General features: G+C 50.4%; 1 protein-coding gene across 1 annotated transcript in view; it reads right to left on the bottom strand.

Annotated features, from left to right (window-relative positions):
• The window catches only part of SAMHD1 (SAM and HD domain containing deoxynucleoside triphosphate triphosphohydrolase 1), a 1,157,401-nt gene that overhangs the window by 661,534 nt on the left and 471,527 nt on the right, over positions 1–24,340 (bottom strand). The window lies entirely within an intron of this gene.

The following is a 24,340-nucleotide window of genomic DNA, read 5'->3' as shown; positions in this document are numbered from 1 at the left end:
TGGGCTGTGGCTGGCGGAGCCCTCTTGGGTAGCTGGGCTGTGACTGGCGGAGCCCTCTTGGGCAGCGACGTTGGGGTTGGCGGGGGCCTCCTGGGCAGCGACGATGGGGCTGGCGGGGGCCTCCTGGGCAGCGACGATGGGGCTGGCGGGGGCCTCCTGGGCAGCGACGATGGGGCTGGCGGGGGCCTCCTGGGCAGCGACGATGGGGATGGCGGTGGCCTCCTGGCAGCGACGATGGGGATGTCGGTGGCCTCCAGGCCAGCAGGGATGTTGGCGGTCTTCTCCGCCGTGCTGCTCCTCCCAGACTTGCCGGGTTTCTTCTGGCCCTTCCCCACCTTGGGAGTCACAGCTGAGTCCACACTCCCACCTGGACCCCTCGGATTGGCTTGGGTGGCTGGAGTCTTCCCACTCTCCCGCTGGGCACTGGCCAACTTCTGGTGCTTCACTGGGGGGGGGGAGACCGGCTGTGCTATGGCTCTGTGCCACACTGGGTGTCCTGGTGGCCGGTGTACTCCACATACCTGTGTCAACAGGCACCACTGGTCCCGGAGTTGTTGTGGCTGAGGTGCTAGTTCGGAACCTATGAGTGAGATTGACGGGGGTGGTGGGAAATAGGTTAAGGGTGGACAGGAAGAGTTGTTTGGAGACACTGGGATGGGTAGCTGGAGGGGGTTTGGGAGTGGAGGAAGAGGTGGTGGTTGTAGGAGGTGTAAGTTTTGTGGCTTTGGGTGCAGGTGCATGTGCTGGAGGCTGTTGTGAGGTGGATGTATGTTGGGTGTGTGTGTGCCTGCGTTTGTGTATCTTCGGAGGGGGCGTCACAGACACACTGGGAGAGGACGCAGGAGACGTGTGAATGGTAGTGTGGTGGTGACTGCACGTGAGCGGGGTGTGGTGGTGGGTATGCTGGTGCGGGACGTAGTGGCTGTAGAGGTAGTGCATGCAGGTGTGAGTGGAGACAAGACTGGGAGGGAGGAGGGAGACGAGGAAGAGGGGGACACAGTGGAGGCAGTGGATGTTGGTGTGTCTGCATGTGTGTGATGCTTGCGTGAGTGCCTGTGGGATGTGTGGTGCTTATGTTTGCCTGAGCTTCCCTTGTGTGGTGAGGTGTGTGCAGGCTGGTCTGATGGTGTGCTTGGGATAGGCAGAGGTACAGGGGATTGGGTCTGGGTGGAGGAAGTTGGAAGGGGGAGGCTAGACACTGGGACAATGGCTGCCATCAGTGCTGAGGCCAGAGTTTGAAAGGATCGGTGAAGGGCCGCCTGACCAGAATGAATGCCCTCCAGGAATGTATTGGTTTGTTGCAACTGCCTTTCTACACCCTGGATGGCATTCAAAATGATAGACTGCCCAGCAGGGAGAGACCTGAGGAGGTCAATGGCATCCTCACTGAGGGCAGCAGGGGTGACTGGGGCAGGGGCTGAGGTGCCTGGGGCGAAGGTGATGCCCACTCTCCTGGGTGAGCGGGCACGGGGCGAAGGCTGAGGGGCTGCTGGGAGGGCGGTGCTGGTAGGGGGGGTGGGAGCTGTGCCTGTAGAAGTGGGGGGCACAGATGTTGCCGCCACCACAAGGGAGCTGACATCGGAGGACGAGTCCGTGTCGCTGGTTTCAGCTCCTGTCCCCGCCGTTGTGCTCCCCTCGCCCTCTGTCCCACTGGTGTATTCTGAGTCTGTAGTGTGGCCCTCCATGGCCATGTGGGATGCAGCTCCCTCGTGCTCCGGTGCCACTGCTCCTCCGCCTGATGATGCTATTGCACACAAGAACAGGAAGACAAAAAAAAGGGGAGGGGGTCGGGGGAACAGAAGAAAGACATGTTGAGTGCATGGATTACCGCTACCGTTGGCGGACAAGACAGACACAGAAGCCCCCTGCACTACGTCGCGCTGTTGGGCTCTACAGTGCAATTCCTGGGAAATAGCCTACAAGGCTATGGACGACATCTGCACACATAGATGACACAGGTGCATGAATAGCTGTACTTGGCACTCTACAGAGGTGGGGTGGGGGACCACAGGGCCATGCCTTACAGCGGGGCCTGGCCTACGGAACTCGCCCTGGCCTAGGGAAACCCACAGCCCTTCTCCCCCACCCAGACACCTCCACTGCACACAAAGTCAGCTGAATGAGAGTGTACTCACCCCCTTGTGTCTGCTGTGATGCCCTCAAGCGCTCATCCAACTCCGGGTAGGCCACCGCCAGGATCTGGAACATCAGGGGGGTCATGGTTCGACGGGCACCCCTCCCACGTTGGGAGGCCATCCCCAGCTGAGCCTCCGCCGTCTTCTTGCTCCAGCGGCGAATGTCCTCCCATCTTTTCCGGCAGTGGGTGCTCCGTCTGTGGTGGACCCCCAGGGTCCGGACGTTCTTGGCGATGGCACGCCAAATATCCTTCTGGTGGGCGCTGACCTAAATGAAATGTACAGGGGAAGAAGAGAAGTCATTACCAACTGCGCCGTCAAAGTGAGTGGCCCCCATCCCTACCCTTGCCATGTGGCACATGCACCCACCGTCTTTCATGCATGCAGAACTCTGCACCCTTCCTTCTTACAACCAGCCCTCTCCACACAGGCATAGCCCATACAACATGCTCCCTGTGTACTTACCTGTTGGTCTGGAGGACCGTAGATTAGCGTGTACTGTGGGAGGACCCCATCGACGAGCTTCTCCAACTCCTCCGATGTGAAGGCAGAGGCCCCTTCCCCAGACGCACGAGCCATTGTCTCTTCCAGACCGAGGTCACAGCAGCACTTGCAGCGTAGGTCCTCTCCTGTCGAAGATCAGGTATCTAGTGATTCAACAGATAGAAAATGGCAGTCACGTCCGTGGCGGTGCGTACCATCACCGCCGGCGTACATCGTCATTGGCTCCTGGGACCCATAGGGTCCAATGTTAACCAATGCAGCATTGCGCTGCGGTCTTCGACCGCCTACCGCGACGGTGTACAACGACAGCGCAGTTACCTCACATCCCATTGTCCCACTTTACAGGTCAGGCAGCCGCCATTTCAGAGGCCCACATGGCCTAATTACCAACTGCTTCACACATACCTAGGCCTAGTATCAACACGCATACAGGCCAGATTTTGTGTATGAATGGTGTTCTGTGTAGACTGTGGGTACATACCTCTGAGTTGTTTGACTCTGTGCTCGCTGTTGTCCTTCATAGGCACCGTCCGCTGGGACATGTGAGGAGATGGCGGAATCCTCCGGTGTACCGACCGCTGGTGGACCTGTCAACAATGGAGGAAAGAAATTTCATTATCACCTACAGGTTTGACAGTGCCACAATCCAGGAACTGTGTACACAGTTGGAACCTGACCTGATGTCAGCAATCCGCCATCCCACAGGAATCTCCCCTCAAGTGCAGGTGCTATCAGTGCTCCATTTCCTTCCTAGTGGGTCTTTTCAAACAACTGTGGCCATGGCATCAGGGATGTCCCAGCCTATGTTTTCCAACGTATTGTCCAGAGTGTTGTCTTCCCTGCTGAAACACATGCGGAGCTACATCGTTTTCCCTCAGGTGGAGGATTTGCCTACAGTGAAAGGTGACTTCTATGCCCTTGGACATATCCCCAACATCAAAGGTGCCATTGATGGGACCCATGTGGCTTCCCCCCCCCCCAACACAGGAGTGAACAGGTGTACGGGAACCGGAAGAGTTATCATTCCATGAATGTACAGATGGTATGTTTGGCAGACCATTACATCTTCATGTGAATGCCATGTTCCCTGGCTCAGTGCATGACGCCTACATTATGCGGAATAGCAGCATCCCTTATGTGATGGGTCAACTCCAGAGGCACCGTGTGTGGCTATTAGGTGACTCTGGTTACCCCAACCTGTCATGGCTACTGATCCCAGTGAGGAATCCCAGGACAGGGGCAGAGGAACGCTACAATGAGGCCCATGGTCGAACTAGGCGAGTGATCAAGCGGACCTTCGGCCTCCTGAAGGCCAGGTTCCGGTGCCTCCATATGACAGGTGGATCCCTATTCTACTCACCAAAGAAGGTGTGCCAGATCATCGTGGCCTGCTGTATGCTTCACAACTTGGCTTTGCGACGACCGGTGCCTTTTCTGCAGGAGGATGGTCCAGATGGCGGTGTTGTTGCAGCTGTGGAGCCTGGGGACAGTGATGAGGAGGAAGCAGAGGAAGAAGACATGCAGAACAGGGACTCAGTCATCCAGCAATATTTCCAGTGAAACATAGGTGAGAATACATTCCTGCCTACTACATGTACTTTTACACTTCTACCTCTATCCTGTCTGTCGATTTCACCCAGTGTATGGTCACTGAGTTGTCACTTTCCCTTACGGTTTCACAGGTGTGGGTCCCAACGTGTGTCCTCTGCTTAGATTCCTCATGGACTAGAGCTGTGTGACATAGGTATGTTGACATTGCTATTTCATGAACATTTTGTCACTGTAATTGCAAATACACAATTTCGAAATCACAGACAGACTCCAGATCTTTTGGTGCTTTAGGTGTGTTTATTTAACTACAACATATTGGAGGGGGAAGTTAAATGGTGAGGGGTGATGGCAGAGGAGTGCCCATGGCAGAGTCCAGTCTATTAGTCTCACAGGTGTATTGCCCATAGGGGCATAGGAAGTGGAGCTGGGGCAGTTTCAATATGGACAGGGTGACAAAGTGAGACAGTGGGATGACAATCAGGGTGGTCTCATTTCTTGGCGGGGTTCTTGGCATCGTGCTCTGTCTTGTTCCTGGATCTCAGGGACCGTTTGCGGGGTGGTTCTCCGTCTGCAGGGGGTGGGGTGCTGGTGTGGTGGTGCCTCCTGTCCACTAGCACCGGCGGAGGTGGTGGGCAGTTCATCATCCATGCTACAGGGAGTGCAGAATTATTAGGCAAGTTGTATTTTTGAGGATTAATTTTATTATTGAACAACAACCATGTTCTCAATGAACCCAAAAAACTCATTAATATCAAAACTGAATATTTTTGGAAGTAGTTTTTAGTTTGTTTTTAGTTTTAGCTATGTTAGGGGGATATCTGTGTGTGCAGGTGACTATCACTGTGCATAATTATTAGGCAACTTAACAAAAAAAAATATATACCCATTTCAATTATTTATCATTACCAGTGAAACCAATATAACATCTCAACATTCACAAATATACATTTCTGACATTCAAAAACAAAACAAAAACAAATCAGTGACCAATATAGCCACCTTTCTTTGCAAGGACACTCAAAAGCCAGCCATCCATGGATTCTGTCAGTGTTTTGATCTGTTCACCATCAACATTGCGTGCAGCAGCAACCACAGCCTCCCAGACACTGTTCAGAGAGGTGTACTGTTTTCCCTCCTTGTAAATCTCACATTTGATGATGGACCACAGGTTCTCAATGGGGTTCAGATCAGGTGAACAAGGAGGCCATGTCATTAGATTTCCTTCTTTTATACCCTTTCTTGCCAGCCACGCTGTGGAGTACTTGGACGCGTGTGATGGAGCATTGTCCTGCATGAAAATCATGTTTTTCTTGAAGGATGCAGACTTCTTCCTGTACCACTGCTTGAAGAAGGTGTCTTCCAGGAACTGGCAGTAGGACTGGGAGTTGAGCTTGACTCCATCCTCAACCCGAAAAGGCCCCACAAGCTCATCTTTGATGATACCAGCCCAAACCAGTACTCCACCTCCACCTTGCTGGCGTCTGAGTCGGACTGGAGCTCTCTGCCCTTTACCAATCCAGCCACGGGCCCATCCATCTGGCCCATCAAGACTCACTCTCATTTCATCAATCCATAAAACCTTAGAAAAATCAGTCTTGAGATATTTCTTGGCCCATTCTTGACGTTTCAGCTTGTGTGTCTTCTTCAGTGGTGGTCGTCTTTCAGCCTTTCTTACCTTGGCCATGTCTCTGAGTATTGCACACCTTGTGCTTTTGGGCACTCCAGTGATGTTGCAGCTCTGAAATATGGCCAAACTGGTGGCAAGTGGCATCGTGGCAGCTGCACGCTTGACTTTTCTCAGTTCATGGGCAGTTATTTTGCACCTTGGTTTTTCCACACGCTTCTTGCGACCCTGTTGACTATTTTGAATGAAACGCTTGATTGTTCGATGATCACGCTTCAGAAGCTTTGCAATTTTAAGAGTGCTGCATCCCTCTGCAAGATATCTCACTATTTTTTACTTTTCTGAGCCTGTCACACCTGATATAGGGTGTTGATGTCATTAGATCACACCCTTTCTCATTACAGAGATGCACATCACCTAATATGCTTAATTGGTAGTAGGCTTTCGAGCCTATACAGCTTGGAGTAAGACAACATGCATAAAGAGGATGATGTGGTCAAAATACTAATTTGCCTAATAATTCTGCACTCCCTGTAGTGTCAGGGGTTCCCTTGTTGTGCCACAGTGTCCCTCCTGGTGTTGAGGACTTACTTCAGCACCCCTACGATGGTGCCCAGGGTGGAATTGATGGTTCTGAGTTCCTCCCTGAACCCCAAATACTGTTCCTCCTGCATCCGCTGGGTCTCCTGAAACTTGGCCAGTACCGTTGCCATCATCTCCTGGGAGTGGTGGTATGCTCCCATGATGGAGGAGAGGGCCTCGTGGAGAGTGGGTTCCCTTGGCCAGTCCGCCCCCTGTCGCACAACAGCCCTCCCAGTTCCCCTGTGTTCCTGTGCCTCCGTCTCCTGGACCGTGTGCCCACTGCCACTGCCCCCAGGTCCCTATTGTTGTTGGGGTTGTGGGTTATCCTGGGTTCCCTGTAGTGGTGGACACACAGCTGATTGACGTGTCCTGGGGACGGAGGTGTGGGGCCGCTGGGTGGGTGCTGTGCTGGTTGTTCCAGAGGGGGAAAGGTCTGTGGTGGCCTGTGTCTGTGTGAGGGGAACTGACTGTCCCGGGGTCCCCGATGGTCCGGGCTGGTCATCTAGATCAAGTTGGACAGAGCTGCTGTCATCACTGTGGGCCTCTTCTGTGGGTGGAGTGGTGATGTCTGGACCCTCCTGTCTGGTGACGTTGGGTAGTGGTCCTGCAGGGGTGTAAAGGCATGATTATTGCATCTGTGTGTGTCATGGTGTGCAATGGGTGGGTGACCGTGTACCCCAGTGCTGGCATTCCTGTGTGTGAGCTTGTGTGATGATGGTTTAGGGGAGTGTATGGGTATGTGCAGTGGGCATGGTTTAGTGATGGGTGTCCATGCGTTGTTGTTGCATGCAGGGCTTGGTGTTGGGATGTGTGGTTTGTGATATTGGTACATTTGGGAGGAGTTGGAGTGATAGGGGTGGGGGCGAGGGTTGGGGTATGTGATAGCATGCAGGTAGGGTGGGGGATGTAATAGTTAAGATTTGACTTACCAGAGTCCATTCCTCCACCGACTCCTGCAAGGCCCTCAGGATGCAGAATCGCCAAGACCTGCTCCTCCCATGTTGTTAGTTGTGGGGGAGGAGGTGGGGGTCCGCCGCCAGTCCGCTGCACCGCCTGGTGGTGTCTAGAGACCACGGAATGCACCTTCCCCCGTAGGTCGTTCCTCCTCTTCCTGATGTCGTCCCGATGTCTTGGGTGCTGTCCCACTGCGCTGACCCTGTCGACTATTCTTCGCCATAGCTCCATCTTCCTTGCAATTGAGGTGTGCTGCACCTGTGATCCAAATAGCTGTGGCTCTACCCGGACGATTTCCTCCACCATGACCCTGAGCTCCTCCTCCAAGAACCTGGGGTGTCTTTGCCGTGCCATGGGGTGGTGTAGGTGATGTGTGGGGTGGTGTGTGTGGTGATATGTAGTGGTGTGTGGTGTTTTGTGTGTGGAAGTAGTGTGGGTGATGGTGTTGTGTGCCTGTGGATGCTAGTTTGTTGATGGTGGTGTCTCTCTCTGGCCTTCTCCCTGTAATTGTGGTCGTAGGGGTTTGTGGGTGTGTGTTTTATATTGTATTGGGTGTGTGGGAGTGGTGTGTGTATGTGTATCAGTTGTGTGTATTTGGAATGGTCCAATGTGGCTGTGTTTTGTAAGAGAGCATGGATTCGTGTGTCGTGATAGTGTGGGCGTATTTCTGTTGGCATGACGGTGTCGGTTTTGTTTTCACCAGTTTATCACTGACCTTTGGTGTGGCGGACTTGTGTGGGTGTCTGAATTTTGTCGGATTCCGAGATGTGTGTCATAATAGCTGTGGCAGAATTCCGCGGCGGTGTGTTTGCGGTCTTCTGCACTGCGGTAAGCGGCTTTTACCGCCAATGTTGTAATGACCCCCATGGTCTTGATCATTTATTGTGGCGGAAAAGATTTTACCCAAAAAACAATATGTATCTATCCGCTCCAACTTATGTTGACCCAGAACACAGGAGGAGCAAAGTTTTCTTCTGTTTTTTTTCCCCCCAGTGACGCATACAACGTGAGACTTAGAAGTATTGATTCTCAAGTAGTGCTGCACCGAGTAAAGATTTAGAGCGGTCAGACGTTGATTTAGGCCCTTTGGGGTGAGAGAATAGCAGGCAGGCGATTGGTCGACCACCCACCGCGGGGGCCTAGCCAATAGTACTCCTAACGATTTTGGGGAGTTCATACAATTAAAGGGAAAATAGCAGTGGAGCCAATAAATAGCCATGGATCAAGCCATTTTTGGTGAAAAATTTTGAGGACAATCCCTGCTCTCCACCCATGAGGATTTTACACCAAGTTGAAGAGTGCAGGGCAATCACCAATCGCAGGAGGCAAGGCAGAACCGCCTATTTCCTGAAGTTTCCTCCACAGGATTTTCCTGTCCACCCTGTCAAAGGCTGTGGAGTAATCAATAAATGCAGCATACAGTATTCCCCCCCTAGTCTGAACATTTCTGTAAATTATTGTTTGCATTATTAAAATATTGTCTAAGGTACTGTGGGCCTTTCTGAAGCCTGCCTGTTCCATTGGAAGACTACCATTTTCCTCAACCCAGTCAGTTAATAGCATTAAGATGCTTTTCGCAAAAATCTTTCTCGTTGCGCCTAATAAAGCAATTTGTTGGTAATTTAACAGTGCTGTTCTATCTCCCTTTTTGTATAAGGGGAGTATTATACTACCTATCCAAGATTCCGGGATATTGCCTTCAGTATAGCAGGCGCAAAATAATGGGTGAAGAAATCTTGCTCAAAGGGAAGGCTCCCTTTTAATTATGGTCATCGGAACCTCATTGGGGCCCATGGCACCTAATGAGCACATTGAATTTATAGTCCCCTCTAATTCTGCCACAGTAGGTGCACCCGTATTATCCATTTCTCCCCCTCAGTTTAATACTGTCACCTCCATCCCAGGGTCCACATCCCGGTTTTCAGCATAAAGGACCTGAATATACAGCTTCCAGTATTCCTCTGCTATCGGGGGAGGGTGGTTGGCGAAAAGGTTTTTACGGTTTCTGCACCCCTCAGAAATAATGGCCCAAAATGTACTAGGGTTTCTCTTTACAGCTGCTTCCCTCAATACGATCCACCTGTGATCAGCTTCTTTCCTTTGAGTGGCCAGTTTCAACCGCGATCATCTTCTCTTAAGTAGTGATATTTTCTTACTCATTTCCATAGTCTTACACTCCACCTGTCGCCTTAGTAACATGTTAATTTCTCTATTCCGATTCACAATGGGCAGATGAGCTTTTTTAATTCCAGTTATACAACGCTCAGGCTGATTACACATAATAATGTGTCTCATTAATTTAGGAAAATATATTAAGGCATCCTTCCTCCAAACCTCCATGTTTCCCATAATATTTTCCAACCATGGCGTTATCGCTGTTATTTTAGCTGTTGGCCAAAACATTCTCCTATTTTCCCATTAATTCTAAGGTTTACGCCCCTTTTAGACCAAGGATCTACTGCCCCTAGCTGCATTTTTAAGTTACATTTTAGAATCATATGGTCACTATATGTGGTATCTATTATTTCCATAACCTCTACTCTTTCAGCAATATTGTATGAGGTGCAACTATAGTCTGTAATGGAATTACTCATAGGGGACTTATGAATGTAGGCTGCGGGCGAGTCTGAACAAAACCGTCCATTCAGTATAATACTGCTACAGGACCTCAGACCTTTCAATAAAATTAGTTCTCTTTTGTCTGTCCTAATTTTTGGAGGAAAAAGGATAAGTGGAATATTCAGCGCTTTGTCTCTATCTAGATCACAAAAGATGTGGAGCGAAGAATTTGAGATTTTACAATTTAAATCCCCTATAATTGAGTCAACAGAAATTCCTAAAGCAAAGACTTGGTTAAGCAGCTGTTGAAGAATAGTGTTGAATTCTTTTTCAGGGGGATATATGCATTTACAATAATCAAAGGGAATTTCCCACCCTTCTCCCCACTAACATGTACTCATACTATTTGGAAAAAATATGTAGTCACAGGGAGGCTATCAAATTCCCAGTTATATCTATCACTTAAAAGTATAGCTATACCCCCTTTAGTGCGCCCTTTTATTATTTTTATTTTTTTAAGGGAGTGCTTTTATTACTTAAGACCGTATAACCCGGGCATGAAAAGTCATTTAAACACCAGGTCTCTTGAATGCATATCAGATCGATCTTCAATGAACAAATTACATGTAATTTTCCTAGGTGTTTCCCTAATCCTGCCGCATTCCAAGAGACCAGTGAGAGGTCAGTGTTAGTAACTTGACTGTATCAGCTTGCCCTTCGACTGAGACCTGTTCAGGGCCCCCGCTAACCAATTTCAATTTTCATGTTTAGGACTGGTACCCTGATATATGGGACCTCCCAAAACCTTGCCTATCCTTTCACCCTGGAATAAAGAAACTTGCACAATTTTGCCAGAGGATGAAGAACATTTCGCCTCCGATACATGTTACTATTTGTGTCTAGACCATGAGTAGAATACTGCCCGCCAAGGTGCGTTAACTTATCCCAGACTGGGATAAAGTCTATACCTCTACGTTAGAGTTGGGCACAGTTGACCAAAACTAATTTCAAAACAGTTTCAGAGGTAAACCATACCTTTGCCTTACACCCCCCCTATACTGTGGTCAAGAAGGGCCAGCACAATGTTGCTACTCAATTAATTTGAGTTCCTCCATTTCCCCAAAAACACAACAGTAGAAAGGAACGATTTAGACTTATATTAGAGTCAAATATCCAATCTATCCGGTAGCTCCATATGCCTAGTAACTACATTATCCCTCCTGGATTTTTCTCCCACATTCTGAGTGACTAATCTAAAGCAGGTGTCCATAGTTCTTAATGGGGCGGTGTAAGGTGGGATCACATCGACTAAATCAAATGTGGCACTAGAGATCACCAGAAAGTCTATGTGTCGGTAATCTCACGATGAGCCCATATCTGGCATTTGCTGTAAAACAGGAAACGCCTCCTCAGTACTGTTCCGGAAGTTCTCTATTAAGGTGACCTGTTCCAACGTGTCCGTATACTCCACCTGCTCCCTTTCTTCAAACTTAACCTTCCTTGCCTTCTTTTTAGAGTTTCGGCGATCACTTTTTTTCTTTGCCTTTTCCCCTTCTTGTTTTAGTTGATTTACTGGTCTTTTCCATCTCGATTTCATTAAGTTCCATCAACTTTGAGGAGAAGTGATCTTTGGGAAGGAAAATTGGGAATGGAGCCGCTCAGGGATTTAGAGCGGGTTCCTTTTTCTGAACATCTTGAACCAGTGGTGGAGTATTACATGCTGAACTCATGCTGGCAAAAAAGTTATCCAGAGAATCTACCTCACTCTTGGGAAGCCGTATTCACTAACGTTGAAACTGTTTGTGTTCCTTTGTGTTGTGATTTCCTGCTTGTGTTTCTTTACTGGAGTGGGCGGACAAATCACCTATATTCGTAAAATTTCCAGCAATTGAGGACTGCAAACAGGTACCATTTATGTTTAGATCCAATCCTTGACATATATGCTTTACGGACGTCTTGGCCGACTCATCAGAAGGGTGGCTCGCATTTTGTTTTACTAATAGAACCTTCAGTATTGAAACAAGAATATCTTGAGTGTGATGAGAATTTTTTATGGATTTTTTGAGGAGTTCCAAAATAGATGAAAAAATTCTTTCGAAGCACTTTAATGATTCAGAAAGGACTATGGCGGTCATTACAACATTGGTGGTAAAAGCCGCTTATCGCTGTGCAGAAGACCGCCAACACACCACCGTGGAATTCCGCCACAGCTATTATGACCCACAGCACGGAATCCGCCAAAATTCAGACACCCACACAAGTCCGCCACACCAAAGGTCAGTGATAAACTGGCGAAAACAAAACCTCCACCGTCACGTCATCAGAAATACGCCCACACTATCACGACCCACTAATCCACGCGGCGGTCTTTCAACCGCGGTATTCCATTGGCGGCCGCGCTCAAAATACACACACTCTTACAAAACACAGCCACATTGGACAATTCGAAATACACACACCTGATATACATACCCACACCATTCCCACACACCCAATACAATATAAAACACACACCCACATCACCCACAAACCCCTATGACCACAATTGAGAAAGAAGCACAGAGAGAGACACCTCCATCAACAATACTAGCATCCACAGGCACACAACACCATCACCCACATAACTTCCACGCACCTCACACAACACCCCACTACCTATCAGCACACTTATTACCACACACACCACCCCACACATCACCCACACCACCCCATGGCACGGCAAAGACACCCCAGGTTCTCGGAGGACGAGGTCAGGGTCATGGTGGACGAAATCATCCGGGTAGAGCCACAGCTATTCGGATCACAGGTGCAGCACACCTCCATTGCAAGGAAGATGGAGCTATGGCGAAGAATAGTGGACAGGGTCAACACAGTGGGACAGCACCCAAGGAATCGGGATGACATCAGGAAGAGGTGGAACGACCTACGGGGGAAGGTGCGTTCCGTGGTCTCAAGACACCACCTTGCGGTTCAGCGGACTGGGGCAGACACCCACCTCCTCCCCCACAACTAACAACATGGGAGGAGCAGGTCTTGGCAATTCTGCATCCTGAGGGCCTCGGAGGAGTAGCAGGAGGAATGGACTCTGGTAAGTCAAAGCTTAACTATTATATCCCCCACCCTACCTGCATGCCATCACATACCCACACCCTCACCCCCATCACTCCAACTCAAATGTCCCAATATCACAAACCACACATCCCAACACCAAGCCCTGCATGCAACAATAAAGCATGGGCACCCATCACTACAGCATGTCCACTGCACATACCTATACACCCCCCTAAACCATCATCACACAAGGTCCCACACAGGAATGCAAGTACTGGGGTACACGGTCACCCACCCATTGCACACCATGCCACACACAGATGTAATAAACATCCTTTTATACCCCTGCAGGACCCCTACCCAACGTCACCGGACAGGAGGGTCCACACATGTCCACACCACCAACAGAAGAGGCCCACAGTGATGACAGCACCTCTGTCCAACTGGATCTAGATGACCAGCCCGGCCCATCGGGGACCTCGGGACAGTCGGTTCCCATCACACAGTCACAGACCACTACAGAGCTTCCCCCCTCTGGAAACACCCGCACAGCACCCCACCCAGCGGGCCCATACCTCCGTCCCAGGACACGTCAATCAGCAGTGTGTCCACCACTACAGGGAACCCAGGCTAACCCACCACCCCAACAACAACAGGGACCTGGGGCAGTGGCAGTGGGCACACAGTCCAGGGGACGGAGGCACAGGAACACAGGGGAACTGGGAGGGCTGCTGTGCGACAGGGGGAGGACAGGCCAAGGGAAACCACTCTCCACGAGGCCCTCTCCAACATCAAGGAAGCCTACCACCAACCCCAGGAGACGATGGCAATGGTAGTGGCCAAGTTTCAGGAGACCCAGGGCCTGCAGGAGGAACATTATTTGGGCTTCAGGGAGGAACTCAGAGCCATCAATTCCACCCTGTGTACCATCGTAGGGGTGCTGAAGCAAGTACTCAAAACCAGGAGGGACATTGGGGCACTACAAGGGGCCCCTGACACTAGCATGGACGATGAACTGCCCACCACCTCCGCCGGCGCTAGTGGACAGAAGGCACCGCCACAGGACCACCACACCAGCACCCCACCCCCTGCAGAGGGAGAACCACCCCGCAAAGGGTCCCTGAGATCCAGGAAAAAGACAGAGAACAATGCCAAGACCCCCACCAAGAAATGAGACCACCCTGAAAGTCATCCTTCTGTCCCACTTTGTCACCCTGTCCATCCTTAAACTGCCCCAGCTCCACTTCCTATGCCCCTTTGGACAATGTACCTGTGAGACTAATAGCTTGGACTCTGCCATGGACATTCCTCCACCATCCCCCTCACCATTTTACAACCCCTTCCAATATTGAGCCCTTAAGTAAACACCCTTAAAGCACAAAACAATTTGGAGTCTGTCTGTGATTTCGAAAATGTGTATTAGCAATTACAGTGACAAAATGCTCTTTCAATTGTAATGTCGACATACCCATGTCACACAGCTGTAGTCTATGAAGAATCAAAGCAGATGTCACACTGTGGGACCCACATCTGTGAAATCGTAAGGGAAAGTGACAACTCAGTGACCATACACTGGTGAAAATGACAGACAGTAGAGAGGTAGTAGTGTTAAAGTACATGTAGTAGGCAGGTTTGTATTCTTACCTGTGTTTCACTGGAAATATTGCTCGATCACTGTTGTCCTGGTATTCTTCTTCTGCTTCCTCGTCTTCACTGTCCGCAGGCTCCACAGCTGCAACACCACCACCATCTGGACCATCCTCCTGCAGAAAAGGCACCTGCCGTCGCAAAGCTAAGTTGTGAAACATACAGCAGGCCACGATGATCTGGCACACCTTCTTTGGTGAGTAGAATAGGGATCCACCTGTCATATGGAGGCACCTGAACCTGGCCTTCAGGAGGCCGAAGGTCCGCTCGATTATCCGCTGTGTACGCCCATGGGCCTCATTGTAGCGTTCCTCTGCCCTTGTCCTGGGATTCCTCACTGGGGTCAGTAGCCATGACAGGTTGGGGTAACCAGAGTCACCTGCAAATGGCGAGGGACAACTGTTAGACACACACTAACCTGTAGGGATATCCCCAGACAACCATTCCCACTGTCTTGCGTTCAGGTGCTCACCTAATAGCCACACACGGTGCCTCTGGAGTTGACCCATCACATAAGGGATGCTGCTATTCCGCAGGATGTAGGCATCATGCACTGAGCCAGGGAACTTGGCATTCACATGGGAGATGTACTGGTCTGCCAAACATACTATCTGTACATTCATGGAGTGTTAACTCTTCCGGTTTCTGTACACCTGTTCACTCCTGCGGGGGGACCAAAGCCACATGGGTCCTATCAATGGCACCTATGATGTTCGGGATATGTCCCAGGGTATAGAAATCACCTTTCACTGTAGGCAAATCCTCCACCTGAGGGAAAACGATGTAGCTATGCATGTGTTTCAGCAGGGCAGACAACACTCTGGCTGGGACATCCCTGATGCTATGGCCACTGTTGTTTGAAATGACCCACTTGCCAGGAAATGGAGCACTGACAGCACCTGCACTTGAGGGGGGATTCCTGTGAGATGGCGGATAGCGGACATCAGGTCTAGCTCCAGCTGGGTACACAGGTCCTGGAATGTGGCACGGTCGAGCCTGTAGGTGATGATCACATGTCTTTCCTCCATTGTCGACAGGTCCACCAGGGTCTGTACACCGGAGGATGCTGCCATCTCCTCACATGTCCCAGCGGATGGTGCCTATGAAGGACAACAGCGAGCACAGAGTCAACCAACTCAGAGGTACGTACCCACAGCTTACACAGAACACAAATCATAATCCAAAATGTGGCCTGTATGTGTGTTGAGTCTAGGCCTAGGTATGTGTGACGCAGTTAAAAATGAAGCCATGTGGGCCCCTGAAATGGCGGCTTCCTGACCTCTAAAGTGGGACAATGGGATGTGAGGTAACTGCACTGGCGTTGTACACCGTTGCGGTAGGCGGTCGAAGACCGCGACGCAATGCTACATTGGTTAACATTGGACCCTATGTGTCCCAGGAGCCAATGACGATGTACGCCGACAGTGACGGTACGCACCGCCGCGTACGTGACCGCCATTTTCTATCTGTTCAATCACTCAATACCTGATCTTCGACAGGAGAGGACCTACATTGCAAGAGCTGCTGTGACCTCTGTCAGAAAGAGACAATGGCTCGAGTGTCTGGGGAAAGGGCCCCTTGTCTTCACATCGGAGGAGTTGGAGAAACTTGTAGATGGGGTCCTCGCCCAGTACACGCTACTCTACGCTTCTCCAGACAAACAGGTAAGTACACTGGGAGCATTCTGTATGGGCTATGCCTATGTGGAGTGGGGTCGATGTAAGAGGGGGGGGAGATTGCGCTGTGCATGAAACGACAGTGAGTGCATGTGCCACATGGCAAGGGTAGGGATGGGGCCAATGACTGTGACTGTGCAGTTGGTAATAACTTTTCCTTTCCCCCTGTACAATTCATTATAGGTCAGCGCCCACCAGAAGTAGGATATTTGGCGTGCCATCGCCAAGGACGTCCGGACCCTGGGGGTCTACCACAGACGGAGCACCCACTGCCGGAAAAAATGGGAGGACATTCGCCGCTGGAGCAAGAAGACGGTGAAGGCTCAGCTGGGGATGGCCTCCAAAGTGGGAGGGGTGCCCGTCACACTATGACCCCCCTGATGTTCAGGATCCTGGCGGTGGCGTACCCGGAGTTCGATGGGCACTTGAGGGCATCACAGCAGCCACAAGGAGGTGAGTACACTCTCATCCTGCTGATTTAGCACGCAGTGGAGGTGGGCTGTGGGTTTCCCTAGGCCAGGGCAGTTTCATAGGCAAGGTCCCTCCGTAAGGCAGGCCATGTGGCACCCCACCCCACCTTTGTAGAGTGCCAATCACACCTAGTCATGCCCCTGTGTCATCCATTTGTGCAGATGTCGTCCATAGACTAGTAGGCCATTTCCCAGGGATTGAACAGTGGAGCCCAAGAGCGCGGCGTAGTGCAGGGGGCTTCTGTGTCTGTCGTGTCCGCCAACGGTAGTGGTAATGCAAGCACTCAACATGTCTTTCTTCTGTCATCCCCCCCCCCTTTTTGTGGTCCCCCTGTTCTTGTGTGCATTAGCATCATCAGGCGGAGGAGCAGTGGCACCGGAGCATGAGGGGGCTGCATCCCACATAGCCATGGAGGGCCACACTACGGACTCGGACTTCACCAGTGGGACGGAGGGTGTGGGGAGCTCCACGGCAGGGACAGGAGCGGAGACCAGCGACACAGACTTGTCCTCTGATGGGAGCTCTCTTGTGGTGGCAGCAACATCTGTGCCCCCCCCCCTCCATCTACAGGTACAGATACAGCCGCCACCCCACTTACCAGCACCGCCCTTCCCAGTAGCACCTCAGCCTTTGCCCCGTGCCCGCTCACCAGGGAGGGTGGCATCACCTTTGCCCCAGGCACCTCAGGCCCTGCCCCTGTCACCCGTGCTGCCCTCAGTGAGGAGGCCATTGACACCCTCAGGTCCCTCACTGTTGGGCAATCTACCATTTTGAATTCCATCCAGGGTGTAGAAAGGCAGTTGCAACAAACAAATGCATTCCTGGAGGGCATTCATTCTGGTCAGGTGGCCCTCAGCAAGCTTTTCAGACTCTGGCCTCAGCACTGATGGCAGCCATTATCCCCGTCTCTAGCCTCCCCCTCCAACTACCTCCCCCCAGACCCAATCCCCTGTACCCCAGCCTATCACAAGCACACCTACAGACCAGCATGCACACACATCAACACATAAGGGAAGCTCTGGCAAACATAAGCACCACACATCCCACAGGCACTCACGCAAACATCACACACATGCAGACACACCAACATCCACTGCCTCCACTGTGTCCCCCTACTCCTCGTCTCCCTCCTCCCTCCCAGTCTCGTATACACTCACACCTGCATGCACTACACCTACAGCCACTACTGCCATCACCAGCACACCCACCAGCACACCCCGCTCACGTGCAGTCACCACCCCCACTACCATTCACACGTCCTGTGTCCTCTCCCAGTGTGTCTGTGACGACACCTACCAAGATACACAAACGCAGGCACACACCCACCCAACAGCCATCCACCTCACGACAGCCTCCAGCCCATGCACCTTCACCCAAAGTCAGCAAACGAACACCTCCTACAACCACAACCAAACCCCCTCCAGCTACCCGTCCCAGTGTCTCCCAAAAACTTTTCCTGTCCAACCTTGACCTCTTTCCCACACCTCCCCCACCCCGTCCGTCTCCTAGGTCCAGAACTAGCACCTCAGGCACAACATCTCCGGGACCAGTGGTGCTTGTAGTCACCGGAACCTGGAGTGCACCGGCCACTAGGGCAGCCAATGTGGCACGGAGCCACAGCACGGACAGTCCCCCACCTGTGAAGCATCAAAAGTTGGTCTGTGCCCAGCGGGAGAGGGGGAAGACTCCAGCTACTAAAGCTGCTCCCAGGGGTCCCGGTGGGAGTGTGGAGTCAGCTGCGACACCTTCCAAGGTGGGGAAGGGCCAGAAGAAACCAGGAAAATCTGGGAAAAGCAGCACGGCGGAGGAGCCTGCCATCATCCCCGCTGCCCAGGAGGGCACCGCCATTATCCCCGCTGGCCAGGAGGCCACTGCCATCATCCCCGCTGGGCTAGAGAGGACTGCCAGCACAAGCCCCGCTGGGCTAGAGAGGACCGCCAGCACAAGCCCCGCAGGGACAGAGAGGACCGCCAGCAGCTGAGTCACTGCAAAGGAGCCCTCCGCCTCAAGCACCGCTGAACAGGGCACCGCCGCCTCAAGCACCGCTGAACTGGGCACCGCCACCTCAAGCACCGCTGAACAGGGCACCGCCACCTCAATTACCGCTGAACAGGGCACCGCCACCTCAGGCACCGGCGGCCCATGAGCGCCAAGGGCACTGACACTACTGAGTCCGTCACGAGCAGGATGCAGCACTCTGGGCACCATGCCCCCTCCAGAACCAGCGGAGAGATACATCCACTACCTCTGTCCTTAGCAGGATGAAGCACTCTGGGCACAAGGCCCCCTCCAGAACCAGTGGAGAGATACATCCACTACCTCTGTCCTTAGCAGGATGAAGCCCTCTGGGCACCATGCCCACTCCAGAACCAGTGGAGCGATACATCCACTACCTCTGCCCTTAGCAGGATGAAGCACTCTGGGCACAAGGCTCTCTCCAGAACCAGTGGAGACTGTCATCCACTTGAGAGACTGTGGCTTTGCACTCCCCAAGATTTAACAGTGGGCAACCCACCCACTGTATAGACTTGTGAGACTGTGGCTTTGCAATCCCCAGGATTGAACAGTGGGCAACCCACCCACTGTATAGACTTGTGAGACTGTGGCTTTGCACTCCCCAGGATTGTGGGCAACCCACCCATTGTATAGACTTGTGAGACTGTGGCTTTGCACTCCCCAGGATGGAACAGTGGGCATGTGGCCCTTTCGTGGATTTGGCGTTGTGCACTCAACCGGCTGAGGTGCCCCCCTTTCCCTCCCCCTGAGGTGCCTGTTTTCTTGCTCTCTGATGCCCCTGCAGTGTTCTCTCCGTCATGGTCGGGGATCTTGTGTGGGCCTCACCCATACCGTGTGGGCCCAGTGTTCCACGGACTTCATTGGAGCACTACCTGGACTCATGAGCTTGGTGTATATTTTGTTTATGGAGTGTATATATATATATATTTTATTTTTTTTGCTTACTTGATTTTAATATATTACAACGGTTACACTCATTTTCTTTTGTCTTTGCATTCTTCCGGGGGGGTTGGGGGTGTAACTATCATGTATAAATATGTATTATTAGTGTGTGTGTTGTAGTGGGTGGGGGTGTTGCGTGTGTGGGGGTCCCTATTTTTTCCCTCCCCTGTGTCGTAGGTGCAGTACTCACAGTGGTCTTCGCCGCCGGCGTTCGTGCTCCTGGTAGAGGAGCAGGAAGACTATCGCAGGGAGAATTTGGAGGTCCGGCTCCATGGTGTCCTGGTTCCTCGTGGGGTGTGTAGAGGTGAGTGTTTTCCCTTCGGAATCCTGTTTCCGTTGTGTTTTTATCCGCGGTGTATCTGCCCCGGAAAAGGTGGCGGATTGGTAGGTTGTGATACTGTGGGCGGTACTTTGTCTTCCGCCTGTCTGTTGGCGGTGACCATCAAGCTGTTTGTCTGTATCACCATGGCGGTTGGAGTGTTAAAGTGGCTGTCTATGTTGGCGGCTTCCGCCACGGTTGTAATTCCAATTTTTTTCCCGGCCGGCCTGTTGGCGGTCTTACCACCGCTTTAACACCGTCCACCAGGGTTGTAATGACCACCTATGTGTTAATCTGGTGGGCAATTGGTTAAGTTCCCGCACAAACCAAATCCTGAGTTTCTGAAGATTTTATATCCGAAAAGAAGTGCTCCAAGGGAATACTACTAAAAGGTTTTAGCATAGGGGAACCAGTATCAGATTGCACTACTACAGGCGTTATTGGGATGGATGGAGGAACAATTCTGTGGCCGGGCACCTCATCCGGGTCAATGTCAGGGAAGGTAATTTCCATTATTTCTGCTTGATTGGCCCTACTCAGGAGGGGGGAGGCAGAAACAACAGCTAAATCACCCCTGTCAGTAGTGCCCTCATTCATCATGTAATTTAGGTCACTACCCTGGGCGGAGCCTACCTTGAGAGGTATTATTGTTGGTACCTAAATTTCCTGTCTTTACCACCAATTCCTCACGAGTCCTTTTTGAAAAATGGAAGAATAGAGTTCAAACTCTTGGCGTTCCGATGCTGGACACCCTTATTTCTTAAGGGGTTCGATTTATTTTTTCTTACAGGCCCAACTAAGAAAGGACCTACTCCTTCTCATGCGTTTAGAAGTCATTTTTATTAATTCCGATCAGTTTACTCCTTTTCTACTTTGTTCTACTTTATTTGGGAGTCCACTGTCCAAGCAGACCAATTTTCCTATCAAGAAAATTGTTTAGCGATCCACCAGGACCTAATATGATACTGGACACAATTTGTCCTGCTGCGCCCTTCTGTTGCTCTCTAAAATGAGGGCGCCCTCTGAGACTCGAAGAGTCTCAAACCACAGACAGTCCACACACCTCAGGCACCCATTCTGTAACAATCCAGACAGGCTGTGGCTCAAGAAAACAGAGCAGAGTGAAGCCGGGCCAGTAGGAAAGGAGTAGAGAAAGTGGAGCCAGCAACAAACCACAGTACCTTAGTGTCTGAAAAAAGGCCCCCCTCAATTCCCTGCTCATCCAACTCTCATCCGCCCACTATTCTTCACTACCTGCTGATCTGTATCCTCTGCTCAGCTGGCTCCTTGATGTTTTATCTTTTGCCTGGGCAGCCGTGAAGGGAAGAGGCCACGGTGGCTCTGCCTCTCTTGCGGTCTTTCTCGCAGCCAAAAAAACTCCCAGATTCCCCCCGTGCCAGGAGTATGAGTGGAAGAAAGGGGTGAGCGTCCTTCCCGTGGCGACTTGCGGCATTTTCCCAGCAACTACCACCACTGCTGCTTTCTTCCTGGAGCGGGAGAAGGGGGCGACCTTCTTCCTGCGGCGCCCAGCGGCATCTTTTCACAGCACTGACACTGCTGCGACACGCGGTGTCTTTTTCACAGCTTTGTGCTTCTTGGAGCACGAGAAGGGGGCAACCGTCCTTCCCGCTGCTGCCGCGACTCGTGGCGTCTTTTTCGCGACACAGCTGCTGCTGCCGCTCTGCGTTTCACTTCGTAGAGCGGGAGAAAGGAGGCAGCCGTCCTTCCCGTGGCTCCCGCAACTTGTGGCGTCTTTTCATGATGTCCCCCTGCGCCACATTGTCTGAGCAACAGGGTGAAATCTAAGAACGTTTGTTCTTATTCTACTTTTTCTTCTTGTAACCCGAATGTCCTGAGGACTTGGAGTTGGACGAAGAGGAGTGGTGGTGCCTCTGCAAGCGATCTCGTGACCTTCCTCCCAAACAAGACTGGGAGTGACACGGAGCCGAGCGCCGGGCAGCCATGAGCTTTAGGTACCGCTCCCTCGAAGCCTTGAGTTTCATGGCCCAGCACTCAGAGCACAACTTCGGGTCGTGAGCGTGCTCCAGGCACTACAAGCACGTGAGGTGCAGGTCCGTCACCGGCATCATGCGATGACAGGAGTTACACGGCTTGAATCCCGTCTTACGGGAAGACATACCGAAGCACCAAGAAGACAAAAACTTTGACGAAAAGGTTTAAAGTCAGTCAAAAAATGACTAAGGGCAGCTCTTCTCCAAACCTGCGCTTAGGCTGGCCAGAAAGAAAACAAGCATTTGCAATGCAACAGGTCTTGCGTTTGCTCGTGTTAGAGCAGACAGCGTTGTAAACTCCTAACCCGACTTTTCACTGGTAATGAAACCTATCGGCAAAAGTGCATGGTTCACTTCAACATATCATAAAAAAGTTTAAAGATGCAACAATTGAAAACTGTCCATTTTGGACCTTTCTGAAACATTTTGTGAGAGCGTCGGTCAATGACTTTCAGCAAAAAATTTAACTTTTTGCTTGAAATCAAAAGGACTCCAAATTATGTTTAAATCAATTCCTGCAGTGCGCAAACACTGGTTAAGGCCTCAATGTTACCAAATCAGCCATTTTTTTTCACTGTTACAAAATTTCAGAACTATGCACTTTTGTCCTCTGAGGTCATGAAAATGGCAAAAAAAACATATTCTTTAAGCTCCAAAAGTGTTAATTCACTTCAGTAAATCATAAAGAGTTGAAAATGCAACAATTGAAAACGGCCCATTTAGGAATTTCATGAAGCATTTAGTAAGTCTGTGGGTCATCGATTTTCATTAAAAATATAACTTTTTGCTTGAATCCAAAATGACTCCAAAAGATGTTTAAATCACTTTGGCAATGATTAAGCACTGTTTAAGGCCCCATTATTACTAAAAAATGCAATTTTCAATAACCTTTATAAAATCTCAAAACTATGCATTTTTGCCCCATTGAGAGCATGGTAATGTCTCTAAACATGTTTATTTAAGACCAAATGTGATGATTGACTTCAACACATGATAAAGAATTAAAAGATGCAACGATTGAAAAATGTCCATTTTATACCTTCCTGAAGCATTTTGTGAGTCCGTGGGTCAATGATTTTCATAAACAATCTGACCATTTATCTTGAATTCAAAATGATTTGAAATGCTTTTGAAATCACTCCCCCTAGGTTATAAACAGTGTTTAAGGCCTTAATGTTACCAAGGGGGCCATTTTCATTCACTTTTACAAAATCAAAGAATTCGGCTTTTTGGCAGCTTGAGAGCATGGCAATGTCTCTAAACATGCTTATTTAAGCCCCAAATGATGGTTCACTTCAACTTATCGTAAAAAAGTTAAAAGATGCAACAATTGAAAACGGTCCATCCTTGAATTCAAAATCACTCCAAATTATGTTTAAAACACTTCCTGCCGTGCACAAATACTGGCTAAGGCATCAATGTTACCAAATCAGCCATTTTCTTTCCCTTTTACAAAATCTCAGAACTATACTCTTTAGACCTTTGAGATCATGAAAATGGCAAAAAAAAAAAAAAAAAGTATTATTTAAGCTCCAAAAGAGATGATTCACTTCATCAAGTCATGAAGAGTTAAAAGATGCAACCCTTAGGGGACATACTGCTACCTCTCCTGGAGACCCTCTCCCCAGGTGTAACAGGTCCCTCCACTACACCACTGTGTAGACTCTGCACTTCCTCATCCTCATCCGCTGTGTGCCCCCCCCCCCCAGCCTCCTTGACTGTCACCTAGGCCCTCAGTGCCTCCTGCAGCTCCCCCTTCCTGGCGGAGCTCTTAACGGGACAGGCACGATCTTCACAGAACTGTTTCAATTGAGCAACTGAGTACCTCTTCAGTTTCCTAATTCAAACACAGCTCCAGCTGTTGCATCTCCAGACTGAGACATTATGGCAACAAGTGCAAAGTTCCAACGGCAGAAAACAAGTTCCCAATGAAGTAAAAAGAATCAGTCAAGGGATCAGCAAAATCATGGAAGTAGAACAAAAAGGAGTCCCAAAGAAAAAAATGAAAGGTCACCAAACAAGTAATATGTGGTCACGTAGTGGTCTGAGATCAAAACAGTAGTGTACACTTAATCACTGTATGTCAAGTACAAATACAAGTCCAAATCCCAACCGCTGATCACCAATGTTAGAAATGAGGTCTTTGGTTGACAGTCAGGTTACCCCCTGTTCAAGCAAGGACCCTCACTCTAGTCAGGGTAAAAGAGAATAACCCTCAGCTAACCCCTGCTTACCCCCTTGGTAGCTTGGCAGAGCAGTAGGCTTAACTTCTGAGTGCTAGGTGTAAAGTATTTGTA

The sequence above is a fragment of the Pleurodeles waltl genome, chromosome 7 (genome assembly GCF_031143425.1).
Source record: "Pleurodeles waltl isolate 20211129_DDA chromosome 7, aPleWal1.hap1.20221129, whole genome shotgun sequence".
Taxonomy (NCBI): domain Eukaryota; kingdom Metazoa; phylum Chordata; class Amphibia; order Caudata; family Salamandridae; genus Pleurodeles; species Pleurodeles waltl.
Note: the sequence above shows the minus strand (reverse complement) of the source record. Positions and strands in the feature narration are given on the sequence as shown.